This window comes from Bos taurus, chromosome 8, assembly GCF_002263795.3.
Source record: "Bos taurus isolate L1 Dominette 01449 registration number 42190680 breed Hereford chromosome 8, ARS-UCD2.0, whole genome shotgun sequence".
Taxonomy (NCBI): Eukaryota; Metazoa; Chordata; class Mammalia; order Artiodactyla; family Bovidae; genus Bos; species Bos taurus.
The window spans coordinates 107935553-107956198 of NC_037335.1; the positions used below are offsets into that span (position 1 = coordinate 107935553).

The window sequence follows — 20646 nt, forward strand, 5'->3', positions numbered from 1 at the left end:
AGTTTAATTCTGCTGCAGTAGGAGTAATTCTTAGCTTTTGTTGGGATGAGCAACTTGAGACAACTACTTTCTTGATTTGGAAAAGATGACTTTTAAATTGTTTAAATCAAATCTCTCACTTCCAAAAGTACCATTTATAAAGCATTATGAATTTAACCCGATTCAGCCCTTCATCTACCTTGTTTCAGGTTGTCATTGAACTATGGAGGGCATAGTTCAATGTGTCCAGGAAGGATGACGTCCGTCTCCTCCAGGGGCTCAATGTCTAGCTGGGAAGCCCAACAGTCACAAGGAAACAATTCATGCTAGATTCAGAAAGTTAACATTAGAAATTAAATCCAGAGGTTAAAAACCATTGGCCAGTAGGCCGGCTTGACCTGCATATATGTATATTTGATTTGAATTCTGTTGCAATCTTTCCAAGTTTAAACATAAAAATCGCAATTTTCTAAATTAAAATAAAAGTAGATCTCATAAGAAATTCAGGATTTCAGGTATCTCCCTAACATGGACTTTAAAATCCTATCCAGCAACCATGAGTTATCTGTGAGCAGTAATAGTCACTTCTAAAAGGCTCTAGGGCTCTCTAGTTCACCATATCCAGTTTAAATTACTGATTTATCCTAACTACTCAGTCCCTGAGTATATTTGATCACGTGACCCTGGAAATAGTGACCCCTAAGGAGTATAATGTGTCCAGGAGAAGAGATAAATTCATTTCAACAGGGTAATGAAGCTGGGAAATTAGCAAAGTAAAATCTGAGCATCTCCTGTGTTTCTCATATGTCACATACATTTTCTCAATTAATTTTGCAATGACTGTCTTAAGTAGGTGGCACTATAACACTTTCAGAGATTATTTAAAAATAGCCTAATTTGCAGAGCTAAGATGTAACTCCAGTATAGCAGACAGAAAATAACCCAAGAAGATTTTATTTTTCAGTGGATATATTTGCTTTGTAGTTTATGTTAATCAGGACAGAGTAAGCTCTGCTGTAGTAATAAAACCAATATATCAATGACTCAACATACAGTAGTGGGCTCAGCAAACTCTAGGGCAATAAGCTCCTTACCTGAGGCAACCAGTGAACTCAGCGGTTTCTGTCTTGTGGCTTCATCATGGCAACAAGAGTTTCCCACAATTGCTACTGCAAGAGGAAAGGGGAGCTCAACCGTTTTGCATGGCTTTCACTGTCTCAACCTAGACATGTTACTTCTGTTCACAGTCCGTTGTTCAAAATTAATGGAATGCCCTGTTAAAAAGCAAAGAGCCTGACAAGTCTGTGTGCCCAGGAAGGAGAGGAGGCTACATGTAAGTGAACATGAGTAATGTTTATCACGATCACCTTTAGCGAGTTACAGAAACTCTTGTCTCACCTTTGTTTCTGGGACAGGATAATAAAATCTTTCTCACAAGATTTTAATGATGGTTTGAGATGTTCTTCATAAAGTCCTGTGTACAGTGGATGACTTCTAACAACTGATAAAGGCATTTTTTTGATTTGCTAAATCTGATAAACAGAATGAGAGATCCCGGTGCTATTCTGTGTGGAATTAGGCGGCTGAGTTGTAGCCTCAGTTCCAATACTGATGGTTAGTAGCTGTGGGAAAATCTCTGAAGTTTCATCCAAAGGGTGCAGGTATGTGTGCTAAGTCACTACAGCCGTATCCAACTCTTTGCAACCCTATGGACTATAACCCTCCAGGCTTCTCTATCCATGGGATTCTCCAGGCAAGAATACTGGAGTGGGTTGCCATGCCCTCCTCCAGGGAAGCTTCCCGACCCAGGGATGAAACCAGGTCTCTTACATCTCCTGGCATTGGCAGGCTGGTTCTTTACCTCTAGCACCACCTGGGCAGCCCTTATCTGAAGGGTTAGAGGGTGAAAATACGCGATCACTGGGCTCCCCTCTGCTCCTATAGTCTGGGTCTCTGTACAGTTTCCTTCAGAACAACTGTAAATGTTGTCTACCAGCACCTCGCACAATCCTCTGACCCAGAGTTGTTCCATTGGCGGAAATAGAGACCAAAAACAATTTTCCATTTGAGGATTCTACCATGTAGGGCGTCCAGCACTGTTAGATAAAATAAAAATAAATATTTGAGGAAATAAGTGACTCCCTGTATTAGACAGCTCAGGCTGACATAAAAAATCCCATGGACTGGGTGGCTTGAACCGCAGATTGTTTTGTCATAATTCTGGAGGCCAGAATTTCAAGATTAAGTTGCTGTCAGGGTTGGTTCAGAGAAGGCAATGACACCCCACTCCAGTACTCTTGTGAAAATCCCATGGACAGAGGAGCCCGATAGGCTGCAGTCCATGGGGTCGCTAAGAGTCAGACGTGACTGAGCGACTTCACTTTCATGCATTGGAGAAAGAAATGGCAGCCCACTCCAGTGTTCTTGCCTGGAGAATCCCAGGGAGGGCAGAGCCTGGCGGGCTGCAGTCTCTGGGGTCGCACGGAGTCGGACATGACTGCAGCGACTTAGCGGGGTCAGTTTCTGACGAGCGTGGCCTTCCTGGCTCGCCGACAGCTGCCTTCTTGCTGTCCTGACACGGCCTTTACACCATGTGCACACATGCCTGCTGTCTCTCCGTGTCCTTAGAAAGCCGTCAGTCCTATTGGAGGCGGGCTTCCCCCTTGTGATGTTAATTAACCTTTATTACCTCCTAATAGACTCTATCTTCAAATACACTTACATTAAGAGATAAGGCTTCAACATATGAATTCACAGGGGACATTATTCAGTCCATAATGCCACCATAAACCATGATGATTGAAAATATGGCCCTAGAATCTGGACCATAAAAATTGTTTAAAAGGATTCCCTTTTCTACAGGATACAGTGATTTTCAACAGAAAAGGCTCTACTTTGGGAGCACTTTCTTATCAAATTCTTATCGCTTCTCTTGGTCTCTGCTTCTTATCTGTGATATTAAGGTAGTAACAAACCAATGTATATGTTTTATCTCTAATCCAATCCAAAAGATTAATGGTGAAAACAAAAGAACTGAGATCATGTCTGGGATCAGCAAGAAAGTATTGTATGATTAACTACAGATGCTTTTATGGGCACAGAAAGTGACAAAATGATATTCACAAAAGTTATGTATCTGACATTTTTGTTTGAGTAAATTTTAAAGGGCCTACTGGCTCTAACATTATCACTCTATCAATGAGCACAGTCCCTTTTAGAAAGAGAGTCACTTAGACTTAGAAAATCAGAAAGTAAACAGTATTTGGTCACTTTTTCAAGTCAAGACCTAAAAGCAAATTGGAAGTAAATAATGGGGTCCTGATGCCCAAGGGGAGACCTTTGTCAGACTGAGTAGGAGACATGGTGAAGTGAAGTGAAAGTAACTCAGTCGTGTCCGACTCTGTGATCCCATGGACTGTAGCCTGCCAGGCTCCTCTTTCCGTGGGATTCTCCAGGCAAGAATACTGGAGGGGTTGTCATTCCCTTCTCCAGGGGATCTTCCTCACCCAGGGACTGAACCCAGATCTCCCGCATTGCAGGCAGATTCTTTACCATCTCAGCATGGTGATAACCTCTTAGTTAGATAACCTGAGCAGAGACCCTGCTGTGTGTTCACCAAAAGTTCAGCAAAGTAGGCCAGAAGAACTGCTCTGGGCCCACAGCCGCTGCTCTCCGTTAGATGCCAGTTACCAGGAGAACGCATGAGGGGGGAAAGCCTGATGCTTAAATGACAGAGCAGGAGTGATTTTTTTTTTTTTTTTTGCCAAGGAGCACTTGTACCATGTGGAGAGAAAACTATGGCTTTCCGTTTGCTTTGAAATCATTCCCCTCACCATCTTGAACTTCCTGACCCGGACCAGCACTTTCACCCTAAGTAGGAATAGCAAATTGCACGTCTCTTGTTGACCTGGGAGGGCTGGGGCAGAGCGCCTGGCGATTCTCATTGCAACCCCCTGCCAGTGTTTATTCCTATCTCTTGGAGGAAAAAGGCTTGTTAGGGAGGACAATTAACTCATCAGCTACTATTAGCAGGGCCTAATGACTGCCAGGTTTTTCTGGGAAATTGCAATCCTCTCGCTGCCCTTCCCAGAAAGGACTTCCTCCTTCCGGGAGGCTGTTTAATCAGAACCACAAACAATCGTGAATCAGGGGAAAGTAGTGGTATGAAGCAGTGTCTCTCCTCTGGGGAACCCAGTGATTGCAGAGGAAAAGCAGAACAAAGCCTGCTTTCATCTCCCCGGGGCGTAGAGACTGACTTCCTTCCGTAGCGTGTGAACAAGCTGCTCTTCGTTTTCCAGATGACCTCTAGCGATGCTGATCTTGATTCTGCTGCCCATCCTCTTAGTAGTTATACATTCAGTCCACATTACATAAGTATGCTTATATCCTTTATATTTAAGAATTGAGCGGGTATTTATTCTGGCCATACATGCTAAACATTCTCCCCTCCCCTTATATTGCTTTCTCCAAGACTACCCCAGTAACCTAATTGAGTTCTTTTTTTTTTTCCCCAATTCTTACCTCTTTCAATCCATTCATCACAATGATAGCCAGAGTGATTTTCAAAGAACATTGCTTTGTCAGATCATGATCAGCAACTCTCTTGGAAATTTCCAGTGGTTTCTCACTGCATTTATAGTGAATTCTCAACTGCTTACAATGACCTCCCATGCCAGGCTTGGTTGGCTTGGTAGTGGAGCCTGCCCACTCTTCAACCCCGCTTCAAGATACCATTCCCCATACTCATTCTGTTCCGTGTGCCTTTTAAATCCTGGACAATAGAAAGTGTCTTCCTTTCTCAGTGCCTTGGTACATCCTTGCTTTGTTGAGAATCTTCTCCACCTGCTCCTTACTTAGATTCTACCCATTTTTCAAGCCTAAGCTTCAATGGCTCTTTTTCCATAAATGTCTTTTCTGATCTTCGTAGAGGTTGTAACAGTCATTTAGGGCTGTCATAGCAAAATACCACACCTTGGATGCCTTCAACAAGAGAAATTAATCTTCTTGCAGTTTTTGGAGTACAGACGGTCAAGGTCAAGGTGCTGATATGGTTGGTTTTTCCTAAGGTTTCTCTCCATATCTTGCAGCCAAAGCTTAGCCCATGTTTTCTCCTTCTCTCAGTGTCTTCATATATATATACACATATTCTATTTCTGCATTTCTGTTATTTCTTCCTCTTTTTGTAAAATATTTATCTATGTATTTATTTGACTGTGCTGGGTTTTTAGTTGTGTCTTTGTGGGATCTTTAGTTGCAGCTTGGGGGATCTAGTTCCCTGACCAGGGATCAAATCCAGGCTTCCTGCATTGGGAGCATAGAGTCTTAACCACTGGACCACCAGGGAAGTCTCCTTTTTCTCTTTTTATAAAGACACCCATTATATTGGATTAGACCCTCATTCTTATGCCCTCATTTAATTAGTTCTATAAAGAGCCTATTCTCTAAATATTGTCACGTTTGGAGTTAGGGCTTCAATACATGAATTGGAGGGGGACACAATTCAATCCATAATAGAGATCTTTCCTTATCTACATTCCCCATGAGATTATCTGTTATAGTACCCAGAGCTTTTCATTCAGAATTTTCTTTCTATGTACTTTAAATTTTGTCATTATTCTAAAGCTTACATTTAATTGTCTGTTTCTTGTAAATTCCGCTAGATCGGTAAACTTAATACCCTTGTCACCGTTCTACCTCCAGCACCTGGGATAGTGCCTAGAACACAACATGCACCCAAATATTGATTAAATGGAAGAATAATTTGACTGTTCAGTCACTGGGCAGAGCCTAGGTCTGCTTGTTCATCACCTAATCACCAATATTACAGCTGAGGCTATTACCTGTATCAACTTGAATGAAAGAGCAACTCGTTACGGGAAGCAGGCCCTCAATACTAGCACTCCTAACATAGTGTATTGATCAGGGTCCAGTCCGGAGATGAAATGAATTCTTAAATTGAAAGGGAGTCCACGGCCGTACCACCCTGAATGGGCCCGATCTTATCTGATCTCAGAAGCTAAGCAGGGTCAGGCCTGGTTAATACTTAGATGGGAGACTGCCTGGGAATACCGGGTGCTGTAGGCTTCAAAAAAAGAAAAAAAAAAAAAAAATTGAAGGGTAAACTTTCAATATAAAAATTTATTAACTAGTAAATAAGGATTAGGGCTTCCCAAGCGCTGTTAGTAGTAAAGAACCTTCCTGCCAGTGCAGGAGATTTAAGACACATGTGTTTGATCTCTGGGTCAGGAAGATCCCCTGGAGGAGGGCATGGCAACCCACTCCAGTATTCTTGCCTGGAGAATCCCATGGACAGAGGAGACTGGCACATCTGAAGTGACAGCATGCAAATAGGGATTAACTGCTAAGAGGGGAAAAGAGAACTCTGAAGAATATAGTAATTGCAGACAGAGGAGTCTTTGCAAAGCTCACCTCCAGTATCACAAAACCAGGTTGAGAAAGGTGGGTTTGGAGTTGAAATAATTTGATAAATGTAATACTTACTGCTTAAGAACAGAGACCTGAGTATAGGAATATCTGGGTAAAAATTCAGTGTAGGACCATAGATTTTGATTTCTAAATTTGGAGGGGCAGCGAACTCTTCAAAGGAGAGGTAGAATTAGAACTAGACTTTGGTAATCACATCAGTCTATAAGATGAATGGTTGCTGCTCTTAGTCACTGAGTCATGTCCAACTCTTTTGCAACCCCATGGACTATAGCCCACCAGACTCCTCTGTCCATGGGATTTTCCAAATAAGAATACTAGAGTGGATTGACATTTCATTCTATAGGGGTTCTTCCTGAACCAGAGATGGAACCCATATATCCCACATAGCAGGGAATTATTTACACTGAGCCACTGCGAGAGCTTTTTTATAAGAAAAATACATATGATAATAATGTTATGTGAAGAAAAATTTGATATAGATTTTAAAAACTAAAGACCTAATTCAAAGTAACTTAATTAGAACTTTTTTCCCACTAAAAACTGTTTAAGATAGGTCTTGTGTTAGTTAACTCAATGGCTCAATAAATTTTCAAGGACACAGATCTTTTAACATATTTCCCCTTGGCCACATCCAACATGTAAACCTGTCTCCTTATAAAATTTATCTCCTGGATGCATTTTGTTTGCAGTTGTTCAAGTGATCATGTTGACTGACCGACCACTCCCAAAGACGGAAAAGGAATTGTCCTTTGCATGAACTTCTTTTTAAGAGCAATGATTTTTTTTTTTTTTTCCCCCAGAACCTCTGCTTATGATCTTCTTGGCCAGCACCAAGCTCAAGGCTGTATTTAAACTAATAATTATTAAGGGTAATAGGACAGCCATATTGACTTAGACCCAAAATGATTCAATCTTCATGGTGAGGTTGAGCATAATATTTATGGAACCACAAATGGGATTATTTTAGGAAATACAGGGATGCCTGTTGAATAGAAAATCAATAACATCACTGCAATAGAAGAAGATTTGCCCAAGGAATAGAACTTGGTGAGGGCAATTGTGCCCAAAAGAAGAGTTGATGAGAAGACACAGGTATTGGAAGCTATTAGACTTAATGAGGGAGTGGTTGACCCTTGAACAACATAGGTTTGAACTGTGCAGGTCCACATAGATCAGGTCAGTGCCCCTAACCCTCGTGTTGTTCAAGAGTCAGCAGTATTTCAAATCACCCCACTTAGCTGGACTATAGATTGTGAAAGGGGAGAGTGAAGCACAAGACTGGTAAGTCATTTGGAACATGCTTACAGTACCGCTGATGCCAAGCAGTGGTTTTGGATGAATGAGAAAACTTTGGAAAACAGATGTTCAATATGCAGTTATAATTACTGTACATGTTAAAAGTATGATTTTTCAAGTCCTGAACATGTTAAAACAGATACAATCTCTTTTACTAAATTTGTAATTTTACAGAACCATACAAAGATCTATATGGGCTTTCCAGTGATTAAGTGGTAAAGAATCCACCTGCAATACACAAGCCACAGGAGACTCGGGTTCAATCCCTGGGTCGGGAAGATCCCCTGGAGGAGGGCATGGCAACCCACTTCAGTATTCTTGCCTAGAGAATCCCATGGGCAGAGGAGCCTGGTGGATTAGAGTCCATAGGGTTGCAAAGAGTCAGACACAACTGAAGTGACTTAGCATACATGCACCCATAAAGGTCTATATAGAAATAAATAATAAAGTAAATATCAAGAAAATAAAAGAAAAAGCATTTAAATATTAAGACAAAAACATAATTTCACAACACTATAAAACTTGGGCCTGGGAATTTCCTGGAAATTCAGTGGTTAGGACTCTGTTTTTCCCCTGCAGGGGACACTGGTTCCATCCCTGGTTGGGGAACTAAGATCCATCGTGCTGTGCTGTGCTGTGCATGATGCAACCAAAATAAAACAAAAAATTGAGGCTAAAAAGAATACAATAATTTATTTTCCAAGCCAGTAAAAGAGAATTTTAATCAATGAATCATTATTTGATGAACATTCACTATAATTTTTCCAAAATTATACTCACTAGCATTTTAGCTTCTGTGTACGTTTCCTGATAAATGATACAGCTGAACTGTAGCCTGCCCTCCAATAAAAGATATAAACACATTGAATCAGTAAATGGGGCCTTATTTTGAAAAGGGGTCTTTGAAGATGTAATTAATGTAAAGATCTTGGGAAGAGACCATGCTGGCCTGAAATCCAATGACAAGCATCCTTATAAGAGAAAGACAGAGGGTGATTGGACACATGGATACATGGGCGAGGGAAAAAGTCATGTGGGATTGGAGGCAGAGATTAGAGTAATGGGTTTATAACCCAAGGAAGGACAAAGCTTACTAGTAGCCTCCCGAAGCTGGTAAAGAACCATGGACTAAGCTCTTCCTCAGAACTTCAAAGAAACCAACCTTACTGACACCTTGATTTCAGACTTATTGCCTCCAAAACTGTGAGAGAATAAATTCTTATCATTTCAAGACACCAAATTTTTGGTAATATATTATGACAGCCTTAGAAAATTTTAATGACTTCATTACCCATTCATCTATTGATGAACACCTAGGCTGTTTCCCTACATTGGCAATCGTAAATAATGCTGCAATAAACATAGGGATGCACTATCTTCTAAAATTAATGTTTTTGTGTTCTTCAAATACCCAGAAGTAGAATAGCTGAGTCATAGGATAGTTCTATTTCTAATATTTTGAGGAATCTCCATACTGTTTTTACATCATGACTATGCCAATTCATAGTCCCACCAATAATATATGACAATTCCCTGAACTCTACATCCTCTCCAACATTTGTTGTTTCTCATCTTTGGGGTAAATAGCTATTCTAATAGGTGTAAAAGTATATCTCATTATAGTTTGTATTTATATTTTCCTAATTATTAGAGGGGCTTCCCAGATGGCTTAGTGGTAAAGCATATGCCTGCCAAGCAGGAGATGCAGGAGATGTGGGTTCAATCCCTGGGTTGGGAAGATCCCCTGGCATAGGAAGTGGCAACCAATTCTGGGATTCCCAATTGCCTGGGAAATCCCTTTGAGAGAGGAGCCTGGTGGTCGACAGTCCAAGGGGTCACAATAGTCAGACACGACTTAGTGACTAAACAACAACAAAAAACAATGAGACAGTGAACATCTTTTCATGCGCCTATTTGCTGTCTGCATGTCTTCTTTGAAAAAATGCTTACTCAGATCCTCTGTCCATTTTTTCAAATTGAGTTTCCCATTGTTGAGTTGTACGAGTATATTATACGTCTTGAATATTGACCCCATAAGAGATATAAGATTTGCAAATATTTTCTCAATTCCAGTACACTAACTTTTAGTTTTAATTATTATTTTTTTTCACTATGAAGAGCAGAAACTTCTTTTTGTTGTTCAATCCCTCAGTCATGTCCAACTCTTTGTGACTCCATGGACTGCACCTTCATTTCCCGGATCTTGCTCAGACTCATGTCCATTGAGTTGGTGATGTCATCTAACCGTCTTGTCCTCCATTGTCCCCTTCTCCTCCTGCCTTCAATCTTTCCCAGGATCAGGGTCTTTTCTAAATAGGTCAGTTCTTCACATCAGGTAGCCAAAGTATTGGAGCTTCAGCTTCAGCATCAGTCCTTCCAATAAATACTCAGATTTCCTTTAGTTTTTCTAAAGTCAATCCTAAAGGATGACTTTTTTCCTTTAGGAAAAAACATATTTTCAACTGTACAGACCTTTGTTGGCAAAGTAATGTCTCTGCTTTTTAACATGCTGTCTAGGTTGATCACAGCTTTTCTTTCAAGGAGCAAGCGTCTTTTCATTCCATGCCTGCAGTCACCATCTTCAGTGATTTTGGAGCCCAAGAAAATAATGTCTGTCACTGTTTCCTTTGTTTCCCCGTCTATTTGCCAGGAAGTGCTGGGACCAGATGCCATGATCTTAGATTTTGAATGTTGAGTTTTAAGTCAGCTTTTTCACTCACCTCTTTCACCTTCATCAGGAGGCTCTCTAGTTCCTCTTTGCTTTCTTCCATAAGGGTGGGGTCATCTGCGTATCTTATCTTTGATGTATATATCTTTGAGGTAATCCCATTTGTTCATTTTTCATGTTGTTTCCCTTGGCATTGGGATCAGTTCCAAAATGACATTGATAAGATCAATGTCAATGATTTTACCACTTATATTTTCTTCAAGGAATAGTATTATATCAGGTCTTGAATTCAAGTTTTAATCAATTTGGGGTTAATTTTTGTGTATGGTATAAAATAGTGGGCTAAAATCATTCTTTTGCATACAGCTGCCCAGCTTTCCCAACATCATTTATTGAAGAGCCTACTTTTTCTCAATTGCATATTCTTTGCTTCTTTGCCATAAGTCAATTGTCATAAATAAATATTAATTTTCCACATATGTGTGGCTTTATTTCTGGTTTCTCAAATCTTTTCCACTGATCTGTGTGTATGTTTCTCCGTAAGCACCATACTGTTCTGATTATTATAGTTTTACAGTATCGTTTGAAATCAGGGTGCATTATTTCTACAGCTTTGTTCTTAAGATTATTTTGGTTATTGGGGTCACTTGTGGTTTCACACAAATTTTAGAATTATTTGTTCTAGTTCTGTGAAAGCTGGCATTGGATTGTTGATAAGAATTGCACTGAATTTGCAGATTGCTTTGGGTAGTGTGGACATTTAATAATATGAATTCTTCCAACCCCTGAACACAAAACATGTTTTCACTCATTTGTGTCTTCTTAGGTTTCATCAGCATCTTACTGTTTTCAGTGTACAGGTCTTTAATTTCCTTGGTTAAATTTATTTGTAGTTATTTTATCGTCTTTTATGAAATTGTAAATGAAATTGTTCTCTTACTTTTTATTTCTGATAGTGTGTTTAGTGTGTAGAAACACCATAGCTTTCTGTATATAGATTCTATATCCTGCGACTTCGCTGAATGTATCAGTTGTGAGAGTGGTTCGCTGGAGCCTTCAGGGTTTTCTATATATAGTATCTAGTCTCTGCATATAGTGACAGTTTTGCTTCTTCCCTTCCAATTTGGATTCCTTTCATCTCTTTTTCTTGCTTAATTGCTATGGCTAAGACTTCCAACACCATGTCAAATAGTAGTGGAAAGAGTGAGAATCCTTGTCTTATCCTCAAGGAAAAGGTTTCAGCTTTTTACTGTTAAGTATGATATTAGCTTCAGGCTTGTCACATGTGACCTTCATTAAGTTGAGGTATGTTCCCTCTGTGCCCACTTTGTCTTTTAGTTACTAGGGACCCATCAAAACTTTTATCTAAAGGAACCACACTGAGTACCTAACATGTATCTGATTGAACACTTACAGTTTAGGGACAGGATATACTACTTTTCATGAACGCAATCTATTATTTTTCACAACAAAGTTACAATGCATGAACAATTTAATGTAAGTGGGGACGTGTATCGCACTAGCATTCCAAGGATGTCTGTGTGAACGTACTTGAGAACGTATGGAGCACTGGGAATCGCAGTCTTTCTGTGCAGCTCCAAATATGCTATTACATATTTTCCGATTTTCTTTTTTTCCCCAGAGCAGAGTTAGTTTCTCCCATATGTGTCACTGCAACCTAATGAACAGGCCTCTGTGGCAAACATTATTAAATGTTAAAAAAAAGAAAAAGAAAAAAATTGTTGGAAGAAAGGGACCAGTCTCTCTCTTACTGGTTAGCTGTTAATTCTCCAGGGTTTCTTTCTCTTCTTTATAAGACTAAATATGACATAGCTAAGGACCCCTGCAGAGAGGGTAGGGAAAAAAACAGATGGTATAGTTGGCCTAGGAAAGCAGGTACCACAGAAAATTTGAGCAGACTCTTGTAGTGTGAAAGAAATGATAAAACATGAAAGGCATGAATTTTAGAGAGACAGAATTCAGGCTCTGAAAGTTATTTAGTATTGGATAATCTTGACCAGGTGCTTTAATATAGCAGGCCTCACTGTTTCTATCTTTAAAATGGACATAATACCCACCCTCACAGGAGTATGCTGAGAATTAAATGATATGAAGATATGATTCTCTTGGTATATACTTCATCTATCTATGAAGAGGTTGGAGGTAGGAAAAAAAATAGAAAGGACACATTAGTGGTAACTCTTTCTATGTTTGGGTTTTTAAAACACAGTCCCATATCCCCGGACTCAGGGAACGCCACATCTTTTTAAAACTCACAAGGTCTTCTCCAGTCACACTTATACGAAACTAGAAGCAAACGAGATGGAACTGGAATCCCTAATTTACTAGTTTACAATAAAAGCTTAAGCAAGTCATTTTCTGTAGCTGAGCTGTGGTTTCTTTGTCTAAAAGGAGAAAGAGAATCCTTTAAGACTAAAATATTTTAATCATATTTAAGCTCATTGTGAAATCTCCCTCCTCCTCCTCCTCCTCCTCCTGGTACTTAGAATTAAAAGTATGTATTAGTTCATAATAACTTTTTCAATATTTTCAGTTCTTTTTTGCACAGATGTGGTTCATCTTCCCATTCTGTTTTGAACACTTACTGTGTGTTCAACTGAACAAGTGAGTTTAATGTTTATAGTGACCTGATAAAGAAGGGAAAATTATTATCCTTACATTTCAAATGAGGAAACTGAGGCTTGAAGACAGAAAGTAGCTTTCTGAAGGTTTTGTAAGTAATAAATTGGAGTTAAGATTTGAAACCATAACTGTTCTCTGACTTAAAATCCTACACTTATTAGATCTGCATTCAATTTCTTTGATCCTTGAGGGCAGGCGCGCAGGGTCCCTCTTCTGTTTACCCTTGAATAGACAGACTGTGTCTTCCCATGAGGGCTTCCCAGATGCTCAGTGGTAAGGAATCCGCCTGCCAATGTAGGAGACATGGATTGGATCCCTGGTTCAGAAAGATCCTCTGGAGGAGGAATCGGCAACCCACTATAGTATTCTTGCCTGGAAAATTCCATGGACAGAGGAGCCTGGTGGGCTACAGTTCATGGGGTCGCAAAGAGTCAGACATGACTGAGCACATATGCACAACACCCCATGAGGAGAGGTGGAGGAGAAAAAATTCAGTAAGTAGCCTGATTCTACTCTTTTTTTTTTTTTTTTTTTTTAATAAACTGGGCTATGGTGGGAACTCAACATTCAGAAAACTAAGATCATGGCATCTGGTCCTATCACTTCATGGCAAATAGATGGGGAAACAGTGGAAACAGTGACAGACTTTATTTTTCTGGGCTCCTTTTTTTGGCTCTTTTTTTTTTTGGCTCTAAAACCACTGCAAATGGTGACTGCAGCCATGAAATTAAAAGACACTTACTCCTTGGAATAAAAGTTATGACCAACCTAGATAGCATATTAAAGAACAGAGATATTACTTTGCCAAAGCTATAGTTTTTCCAGGAATTGTGTATGGATGTGAGAGTTGGACTATAAAGAAAGCTGACTGCCAAAGATTTGATGCTTTTGAACCATGGTGTTGGAGAAGACTCTTGAGAGTCCCTTGAACTGAAGGGAGATCTAACCAGTGCATCCTAAAGGAGATCAGTCCTGAGTGTTCATTGGAAGGACTGATGTTGAAGCTGAAACTTTAATACTTTGGCCACCTGATGCAGAGAGCTGACTCACTGGAAAAGACCCTGGTGCTGGGAAAGATTGAAGGCAGGAGGAGAAGGGATGACAGAGGATGAGATGGTTGGATGGCATCACTGACTTAATGGACATGACTTTGAGTAAACTTTGGGAGTTGGTGATGGACAGCGAGGCCTGGTATGCTGCTGTCCATGGGATCACAGAGTCAGACATGACTGAGCAACTGAACTGAACTAAACTGATGGTGGGAAAACTTTTAATAATTGGAATCATAAGAATATTGGGTTTGAATTCTGACTCTGACCTTGAATAAGTGACTCAGCTACTCTGAGCCTTTCTAAAATGAAGGAGGTAGCACCACATAGAACTTTGGAATTCTCATCAATAAAATAGGGTTGTGACAGTCCCTATCCTATAGACTTGTCTCCAAGATTTTTGTGTCAAAAACTTTTGATGTAAAAATCTTGGGAATGTGTCTGGAGTGTGGGAAGTGCTCAATAAATAAGTCCCAGATATTTTCACTGTTCATGGAAGCCTGGCATGCTACAGTCCATGGGATCACAAAGAGTTAGACATGACTGAGCCACTGAACAACAAGATATTGTTCCTAATGATTGTGAACGATACTTTGAACCTTCCAGACCCTTAGTGTCTTGGGTTTCATGTCTTTTGATGTGTTTCAAAGCACTGCAGTACTTACATTGTCTAGAGATTTTCAGCAGGGAAAGGAGGACTATTAATCTATGCCTGAAGAAATTGCATTTGTAGCAAAAAGCACAAATTCTGTCATCACCAGAGCTGGAGCTAACTCAGTAGCATATTGTCAGAGTGGAAGAAGACCAGCCATGTGGGGAAGTGTGTATTGCTCGGTGGTGTTGATCGCTGAGGACTTTGTGGTGGGTGAAACAATCAACTAGAATCAGAAGATGTTGGCCCGATTTTGTTCCTGGTGTTAACCAACTGTTCAGCCTTAGGCAAGTCTCCACCTCTTTGAGCTTTGGTCTTCTCATGGTGAAATGAAGGTATTAATATTAATTTCATAGGGCTTTTGTAAGACTAAGTGAGAAGGTAGATAATACAGAGCCTGGCATACGTTAGGAATTTAAGTACTTATGGGAAGTCAGTTTGCGATCTTTTATTTGCACTTAAGCAACTTCTGACACCTTTCCGAGAAGTCGAGACAATATGTTCACAGAAAAATAGAATTTTCAATTTGAGCAGCACTCTCAAGATAATGTTATCCCACCTTCCCCCATACTTTTCATTTACCTGTGTTTGTTCAGTCAAACATAGAATGTCTGTTCTGTATAAAACAGAGGAAGGGGAAGCAGAGCAGGGAGCATTCACCTTCTCTTTGTCTACCTGTTCTTCATTCCTTCCCAAGGGAAGGAAGCAGAAATCTTTCAGATTGCAAGAGACACATAGGACCGTGTTCACAGCTAGACAGAAATGCTGTATATTAAACCATTATGCTCCATTTTACGCTCTTCTACCGTCTCCCCACCCCAGATTTATGTGATTGGTGTTATTTAAAAGGACGGATAATTTTATGTGGGGTCCAGGCAAGCAGGTTGTGCCCACTCTTAGCAAAACCACATAAGTTGACTGATCATAGCTTAGGTTCCTGTACTATGATGCTAGTCATATCATGATAAAGTTTCAAGATCTAGTGATTGGCTTACAGTCAGAACCCTATGGCCTTCAACCCGGCTCTATAGGAGCCCCATGTTGGAATGAACATGGCATGAACAGTTCCTTTAAAAAAATATGATTCTTATTTGATTGATCTTTATCTTATAACTTTCTTGAAATGAAAACTATTTGGCAACAAAAAGAATTAGGTATTTCTATATCCTCTAACCCACTGGTCCTCACTTGGGAGAAGGGTGGCATTTTCCAGTGTGTGATGATATTTTGGTTATCACAATTGGATGGGAGATACTATTGGAATCTAGTAGGTAGAGACTAGGGATGTTGTTGAACTATCTACATTACATAAGAGAAGATCCTTCAAAGAGAGAATTGTTGAGTTGGCCAAAAATTTTGTTCAGGTTTTCCTGTAACATCTTCCAGAAGATATTACAGACAAACTCGAGTGAACTGTTTGGCCAATGCAGTATATACCTCAGAGGGTGCTACAAACTAACACAGAAACTTTACTAACAAATATCATGGGTCCTACTTACCAGACATTTACAGTCTAGACCAGTCAAAATTCTCAGAGTGTGGTCTCTAAGGACCACAGGAAAGTAGCCTTGGCATTCACCAGAAAGTCATTAGAAGTGCAAATTCTTGGTCCCTACCTCAGACCTGCTGAATCCTAGAATGTGCCGCAGAAATCTGTGGTTTATAAGCCCTCCATGTGCTTCTAATGTTTCTTAAAATGTGAAAACCACTCATTCAGTCCCTGGTAAGTATGGAATGGTAAGTATGAGCAATGGGTAGTAACATTAAGAGGAGGAGTGGTAGGAAAAACTGGGATCAAATGGGTTATGGATTTAAACAGTTTTGAACAGCAGACTTAACTGATCCAAGTGAATTTTAAGATCACCAATCTAGCAATAAAGATGATACATTTATGAGTCAAGAAAGTTATAATAACAGACAACAGAAATGGTGTGCAATAACAAGGAACTAAGTAGAAAGGTAAAACCTTTTTAGGATAAATACGGTAACATCTCATGTTGATTTTCATATTTTTGTATCAGCCACTGCACTAAGTCTTACAGAATTTGGGGAGGGGAAAGATACATTTTTACACAAGAATTCAGGGCACCTATGTCATGTAGACACACGCCTACAACTATGGGAAAAAACAGAACGAACTCTCATAAACCGAAGAGCCCAAGAGAGAGATTTCAAGCCTCACTAGTCTTCAGAGATCAGAAGTCCATCTCAAAGCCATGGTATATGGCCAGAAATCCAAGAATGAGGAAGAGAAGAGCAAGGGGAGTGGGCTAATGTAAACGAGGATGTAGCAAAGGCAGGATTAGATGCTGCATCAATGTGTCGGATAGGAGCAGCATCTGGTATGCTTGCCCTAATCCGACTGCTTCCCATTTTAACTCCATAGTCCACTCTAGAGAGGTGATTATCTTGTTCACATTTATCCAATGGCATACAGATGGATACCTCCAGGAAAGGGAGTTTTATGAGAATTACAATTTTATGAGAGGTTGTTCTTTTACCAAACTAAAATACCCTGGCTAAGTTGTCTGAGGATATTCTATCTCTGCGATCTGGATCTACATAGAATAAACTCCTTTTTCTACGCCAGCCTTCAATTATTTAAAGCTGTCTTTCAAGTTTCCTCAATTTGTTTATATCAACAGAATATTCACCTTTAAATATTCCTCATGCTTCATTCATATTTAAATATTTCTCATATTTCATTCCATATTTCCTTCCTCAATATCCCCCCACTATCAATTGAGTTGCTTTCCTTTGGATATGCATCAATTCAATTATGTGATCTAATACCAGGCTCCCAGAACTGAACCCAATATCCCAGATAGAACTATGATAGTATGGAAGAATGCTGCAATTATGTGCCCTATTACTCTGACACTACATTTCTATTAATGAGCCCAGGCCAGATACTTGGATGGTGACCAGAGTGTCATCTCTATTACCCATACCAGGCTTGTATTTCCTCAAAGGCGACTGAAATTTTTCAGAGACGTTGGAGACCTCTCCTGAAGCTGCATAATTATAAATTTTTTTAAATGCGTTCAATTTCCTATGACAAGCTGGAAGTGTCTAAAGATGGCAAAGTGAAGGAGATAAATAGATTATTGATCGGACAGGCTTGTAATTCCTTAGTGAATTGGATTTAGTTTCTTCATTGAGTTCAGGTCAATGCAATAAATCTTCTAGAAAATCAATGCAACAGAGAGTCCTATGAGCTAGACTTGAAGACATTTCCCTGGCTGCTTCAGGGCTGGGAATGGTGGAAAATGATTCCATGGGGGAATCAAATACTGGGTATGTGGGGAAGCATCTGAGCACAATCAAGAGACTTGGACATTCTTAAATTGACCACTGTCATATATGTGACCTTGATTACAAAGTCACTTCACTTTGATCATCCTATACATTACAATGACAAAATTAGACCATGCAAACAATTCTCTTTACTGCTTTTACTCCTCCGAGTGGAGAAGAGCAGGACAACTACTAGAATAAACAACTCCAAAATCTGGTGACTGGACACAATGAAAGGTTATTCTCATTATAACAGATATTCAAATGTGGGTTCTGTCTCACGTAGTTCATCCTTAAGCAGTTCATTGGGAGCTCAGGTGCTCTGGCTTTTCATATCTTACAGCTCTGCTGTTACACAGAGCCTTGACATATATTGCTTCCAACCTACCTTGACTAACACAGATACTTACAGAAGGTAATGTAAAAATAGAGTGTGAAAGGGTGGATAGAAACAATTACAAAACCTTTTGAAAATGCATTCCAGCTTCTGAAATGAGCCCATCTACCTCCATATTTATAAAGAACCAAAAAAAAAAAAAAAACCTTAGGAAGGTGATATTGACATATAAATAATTTCAGTTGGCTTACCTAAACTCCACCTCAGTCTCCAGTGAAACCTATTCAAAAGTCTGATACAAGTGGGTCACCAGAAGGAAAAGTTGAAATTTAGAGAGAAAAATGGTAGTGAGGGTGTTTAAACAGATGCACTGTAGATAATTGCATTTTAAAATTGTCTTTTTGGTAATTCTTTGTTGAGATGCTCCATTTGTTTTACCATATTTATCCACTTTATTTTGCATAGAAAGAGTACATGACTGTTTAAAGACTGTGGCAAAACTTATTCTAACCTGGCATAGTCACAAAAGGCGTTGGAAGAGGACACAAAAATAAATTGAACTTGAAGCTTTGAGAAAGTGGGAAGAAAACAGAGGATCAAGGTGCAGAAGAATGGAGCCAGACTGAGTAATACCCAATTTGGTAAACCCTTAACTTCTCAGGATATCATGAAGTCTAATGTCTAGAGTCCATAATATTTACACATGACTCACTCTTAAAAGCGTACAACAACATTCCAGTGAATTAACATAGAACAAGTTTACTTCTTATTCACATGATGATCCAATGTGAGTGTTAGTCCTTGGTGCTGAATTGGTTTCCTGTTGCTGCTCTAACAAATTACCAGAACTTAGGATCTTAAAACAACGTTCATCTGCCCTCTTATATATTCTGGAGGCCATATGCCTTAAATAAGTCCACAGGGCTGCATTCCTTCTGAAGGCGCTGAGCAGTAATAGTCTGTTTTCTTGCCTTTGCTAGTTTCTAGAGGTTGTCTGAGTCCCTCAGTTCATGAACCTGTGTCACTCATTCCAACCTCAGTTTCTGTAGTCATATCTCCTTCTTACACTCTTGACTCTCCTCCTTCCTGTAAGAATCCTTGTCATCAACCTGGGCTCACTCAGATAATCCAGGAGCATCTGTCCATCTCAAGATCCTCAATCTGAGCAAATCTGTGAAGTCCATTTGCCATGGAAGGTAACATATTCACAGACTCCAGGGATTAGGACATCAAGTCTTTGAAGGGAGAGGACATAGATGTCATTATTTTGCCTGTGATTAGGACCAAGGCTATGGAAGGATTTGCCAACTTCAGTAAAAGGTTTCCAAGGTAGCCCTGGGTATCAACATCCAGCTGAAAAGTGGAAAAAAAGGAGAAATAACTGCACCTGGAAGGATTTATGCCACTGGACTGACAAAAACCTACAGTATGTACACTAACGCTTGCTTTCTTCTTTTCTTTCTGCTTATATGGAAAACTCCAAGTTACACGCTTTGTCCACAGACTTAAGAGAGAATTAAAAATTGATGGTGTTACCTAAGAAGGGAGCACAGAGAAGAGACAGTGGGAATGGGGAATGGAGAAGAAGAAACACAGGCACTGTGAATCATAACAAGAGGAAAATGTGCTTGGATTTAACGGTTTGCTTTCCCATATTTTCAAGGGTGACTGAGATTTTCTTACAGTGGCACCAGCAGGCTTTCGCTGCTTGTGGCCTCCCCAAAATAGATCCTGAGTACCCTGGAGCCCATCTGCAGTGAGAATCAGTTAGTGACACATGACAGCTATTCCTTGAAATGTGCTCAGTGAGTCACACAGCTCACAGCGGCTGTGCAGTGGGGCTTACTGGCCTGAAAATGACTTTCTCTCTTCCCTTCAACCCCCACCATCAGCTTGGGAAACTATCTTGGGATACATATGCTTATTCTTTTCTCTGGAATCATTATTGCAGTTGTAGCCCCAATGTTCAAATCCTTGTACCTCTCTGGAGAGAAGCAGTGTCACCTGGAATTGGCTGATCACATCACAGAGATCCAGGAAACCCCCAAAGTCTGCTGAGTGTTTAGCCTCCCAAGACTGTCTGGTAGATATGGTTTCTGTGATTTCTGTGACTCACTCTGTGTTTTGGAATGGTATATTCTGTTTTATCATTATTTAAGCATATTTGATTTGCACAATGTGCTTATTTGGAAATGGAGGCAGATATATTCAGCATGTCTAGGTCCCTTTCAATGAATGAATGATGTTCATTCTTTCTTTATCCACCCCTTCCCCCACT

At 39.9% G+C, this 20646-nt stretch overlaps 1 pseudogene; it reads left to right on the plus strand.

Moving 5' to 3' along the window:
• The first annotated feature begins 5944 nt into the window (after positions 1-5944).
• LOC112447940 (uncharacterized) lies at positions 5945-6063 on the plus strand (annotated as a pseudogene).
• Positions 6064-20646: the final 14583 nt, after the last annotated feature.